Source organism: Zonotrichia leucophrys, unplaced genomic scaffold (genome assembly GCF_028769735.1).
Source record: "Zonotrichia leucophrys gambelii isolate GWCS_2022_RI unplaced genomic scaffold, RI_Zleu_2.0 Scaffold_478_39101, whole genome shotgun sequence".
NCBI classification, from domain to species: domain Eukaryota; kingdom Metazoa; phylum Chordata; class Aves; order Passeriformes; family Passerellidae; genus Zonotrichia; species Zonotrichia leucophrys.
In genome coordinates, this window is record NW_026992683.1 from 34,609 (window position 1) to 39,101 (window position 4,493).

Consider the following 4,493-nt stretch of genomic DNA (forward strand, 5'->3'; position numbering starts at 1 on the left):
AAAAGGAAGTGGAAGCTGTTATTACCTGTCACAAAGGTTACAGGGATGAAGAGAAAAATGATTCTCATATTTGGCAAAGCCCCTAAGCCTGGGAATCCAGGAGTTATTTGGGAATTTTGCTACTTGAGCTGGGCTTCTAGTGGGACTTTCAGCAGCCTTGTGTTCTTTACCTTGAGTGAATGAACCTTGTCAGTCTTGCTGGTAACATTTGCTCCCTTTCCTCCAGTGATTTTAACAAACTTTTAAAGCAAAGACAATAAAATGTTTTTTTTACACTGGCCACCCACAACAGCCATTTTTCTCATCAGTTCTCCTGTAAGTTGTTCAGAGGAAACTGTGTGCAAGTTTCCAAGAGTTCCTCCAGAAAGAACCACAACCTACTCAGAGTAGGAAACCATGCTGTTGTCAAAGGCACTTGGGATCAGACAACAGTGCCCTGAACTCACTGTGCTAAAATAATTTTGCAATCTGGTTAAGAAAATTGTTAGAGAGATGCCTCTGCCCCAATTAAGGTGATATTGAGACTGAATTTAATGTGGATTTTATACTGAATAGTAATTATAAGGTGTATAGAAAGATGGAAAGAAAGAGAAAGGGAGGAAAGGAAGGGAGTGACAGGGACAGAGACCTTCACTGGAGCAGGGCCAAGTGTGACATTGTCTCGTGTGTGTGTGCCCTTCCCAGGGTGGGGGTTTTACACCTGAGCCAGTTTGGGTAAGGGAGGTGGTGTTCACCCCCTGAGCAGGGATTACCCCACTGTTTCAGGTTTGTCCTGGGGTGACGTTATGATGCTTGTATATCCCCAATCATCTGTTCTGTGCCTTTAAGACCGGCTCTGAAGAGTGGAAGTTTTGTTTGGGTTTCTCTTATCAGGACACAGAGACAAGCGGTACACAGGGCTGTTTTTTCACTTCCAGCTTCAGCTTGCTGCTTTTGCTTGCTCTCTTTTTCTGCTCTTGCTTCTGCTCTGCTTTCTGCCTCTGCTTATTAGCTAGTTCTAGCTAAACAGTCCACATTGCTTCCTGGACTGTTTCTCCTCTCCTGTTTCTGTGACCATCTCGAACCTGCTCCGGACTGGGACCCGGGAACAGCGAAGGTTTGGCTGCAGCGGCTGGCCCAGCGATGGAGGGACTGAGAACAGAGCAACCACCCCCGAAAGAGACTTTCTGATTTTGCCATCTTTCTCAAAGCGGTGTCATCGGGTATTGTTCATTTTGTGTGCTGGGGGGTGCGGGGCCAGTCAAATAAACAGGTTCTTCCCACCTCTCTCCGAGGAATTTTTTCCCGAACTGGTTGGGGGAGGGGCCGTGTGGGTTTTGCTTTCTGGAGGGGCCCTCCTTTGCAGATTCTTTAACAAATTTGCCCTAAACCAGGACAATGTTGCAATGCAAGATGTAACCAAATGCATGTTTTCAATCCCCATCTTCATCAACTGCTATAAACAGGTGGAGCAATGTTCTTTATCTCTTCCATGACTCACCCCTGATAACGCCCTGCAGGGGAGATATCTTCTGTGAATGGGCCATTGAGTGTCACTGCAGGACTGATAAAATTCCATCATCCCATTGTGGGATGCTCCACCCAGGGGGAGGAACCAAACATTTATACCTGGATATAAACTGAGCCTTGCTACACCAGGAGCAGCTTGCCTACTGGATTCCCAGAGGACAAGAGCTCCATAACCAGCACTGGACCTTCAGAGGAAGACCAGACCCTTCTACAGGGTCACTGCTTGGACAGAATCACGTTCATCTCTCCAACAGGACTAAAGCCACCATTTAATGAGACTGCTGCCATCACCCTGACCAACAGGGTGTCAGGTTATATCCTGACTCTGTCAGTTTAAGGCAGTGTTTCTGTATCATTGCCTTGATACTAATTTTGTTTTTTAATTGGAATTCTGGCTTAGACTCCCCCCCGGTTTGCCTTCAATCTGGTGCAAAATTTAGTGCGCTCATTCCTTGTTTTCCTCCCAGAACAGGATTTCCCATTCCTAAAACTTAGCCAGATGGAGGGAGAGACTGCAAGGAAGAGGAAGATGCCCCAGGACACCCAGGCAGGTGAGGAGGAAGTCAGTGCCCCTTTCCTCCTCTCTCCTGCTCCATCTCCCAGCCCAGCACAGCCCCCAGCTGCAGGACAACCCTGCTGCCAACACCATCCTACCAGGGATGCACTGGGGGGATCTCCTTCCCCTTCCCTCTGGCTCAGAGGCAAATCCCATCCTCTCCTTGTCTTTCCTCCCCCAGAGAGGAAGCTGATGATGGAGACCAAGAAGGACAAATTCCCCCAACACAACCTTGTGGAAGAGGCCGTTTTGAGCAGTGCCACGGTGCAGAATTCCAACTGGGAGGAAATGCCTCAGAGATCCCACAGGAAGAGGGGCTCCAAGGCCAGTCCAGGGTGCTCTCAGGAGGAAAGACCCTCCCTGAGCCATGAAGGTGGACAGAGCTTCAGCCAAAGCTCAGAGCTGGTGGTCCATGAGCAGTTTCATGATCAGAAGAAGCCCTACAAGTGCTCAGAGTGTGAGAAGAGCTTCAGGCAGAGCAGCACCCTGATGTGCCACCAGATGATCCACACTGGGGAATGGCCCTATGAGTGTGGTGAGTGTGGGAAGGGCTTCAGCTGCAGCTCCGCCCTCATAATCCACCAACGCATCCACACTGGGGAGAAGCCCTACGAGTGTGCCCAGTGTCAGAAGAGGTTTCAGACCAGCTCCAGTCTCCTCCAGCATCAGCAGATTCACACAGATGAGAGGCCCTTCTGCTGCCCTGAGTGTGGAAAAGGCTTCAAGCACAACTCCACCCTTGTCAGTCACCGGCGCATCCACACTGGGGAGAGGCCCTACGAGTGTCCTGAGTGTCAGAAGAGGTTTCACACCAGCTCTGATCTCCTCCTGCATGAGCGGATTCACACGGATGAGAGACCCTTCCTCTGCCCTAGCTGCGGGAAGGACTTCAAGCGCAACTCCCACCTCATCAGGCACAAGCGGACCCACACTGGGGAGAGGCCCTACGAGTGTGGGGAATGTGGGAAGAGCTTCAGTCTGAAGTCTCTCTTGAGCTGCCACCAGAGGATCCACACTGGGGAAAGGCCATACAAGTGTGGGGAATGTGGGATGACCTTTAGTAGGAGGCCCCAACTGATCATCCACCAAATGACCCACACTGGGGAGAAGCCCTACAAGTGCCCTGAGTGTCAGAAGAAGTTTCACACCAGTTCTCATCTCGTCCAGCACCAGCGGATTCACACAGTTGAGAGGCCCTTCCGCTGCCCTGACTGGGGGAAGGGCTTCAAGCACAACTCCACCCTCATCACCCACCGGCGCATCCACACTGGGGAGAGGCCCTACGAGTGTCCCCAGTGTGGGAAGAGCTTCACCAGCAGCTCTCACTTGACCAGACACCAACGGAGTCACCAGTAAAAGAAACCCTGCACATGCCCCAACTGCAGGAAGAGTTCATGCACTGCTCCAGCTTTATCCCCCATGGGAGAATCCACGTTGGGAAGAGCCCTGGGGACCCATTTTCCCTGTGATCCATGCTGGGAAGACAGCTGTACCTTTTCCTGCCCCTGCCAATGATACGATGTGGGATGGAAGAACATGAGGGTCTGTCCATGGCCCTGTCATTACATTTACTCCCACCTCAGGTCATTGCTAGGGGCAGGAAAGGGACTCTCTCTCTCTGAAGAGAAGGGTGAAATTTCCAGGCAGGGGAAATTGTGGCCAGGCAGACCCAGTGAATTGTGTTTAGTTTTCCCTGTAAATAGTTTTTCTTATCCCTTCTAATATCAATATAATTTCTGTTCAATTTGTTCCTTATCTTGTTGCTGTTCCCAATAAATCGTTCTTATCCCAGCCCGGGATCTTTGCCTTTTGTGCTTTCCATGGGAGGTGGGAGGGCAGCGAGGGCAGGGCGGTTTTAGTGGGAGCAGAAAATTGGGGAATCCCATTCCTGAACCCTGGCCTGTGGAAACCGAGCATCCCAGCTGGTCCCAGCCCTGGTGGCCATGGAAACAGCCTTGGGAGCGGGTCCCTGGCTGCGGCTGTGGGAACCTCTTCCCTCTGGTGCCCAGGGACAGGAGCGGAGGGAACGGCTGCAGCTGAGTTGGGGCAGGCTCAGGTTGGATGTCAGGAAAAGGTTTTTGCCCAGAGGCTGCTGGGGCCCTGCCCAGGCTCCCCAGGGAAGGGTCCCAGCTCCAGGGCTCTCTGAGCTGCAGCAGCGTTTGGACAGCACTGCCAGGCCCAGGCTGGCATTGTTGGGGTGTCCTGTGCAGGGCCAGCAATTGGACTGGAGGATCCTGATGGGTCCCTCCCAGCTCAGCCAATACTGTGGTTCTGGGATCCCATGAACCTGGGGATGGGGCTGCCAATGGTTGCCATGGCAACGGGCTCTGGCTGCAGGCCTGAGCTGGTGTCCATGGCAACCACCCCTGGCATGGGGTCTCCATGGAGCTGCCAAGGGACTGAGCATAGCAACAGGGGCTTGTCATGG

The 4,493-nt window shown here is 52.1% G+C and overlaps 1 pseudogene; it reads left to right on the forward strand.

Moving 5' to 3' along the window:
* Nucleotides 1–2,008: 2,008 nt before the first annotated feature.
* LOC135441755 (zinc finger protein 664-like) lies at nt 2,009–3,498 on the forward strand (annotated as a pseudogene).
* The last annotated feature ends 995 nt before the right edge of the window (nt 3,499–4,493 follow it).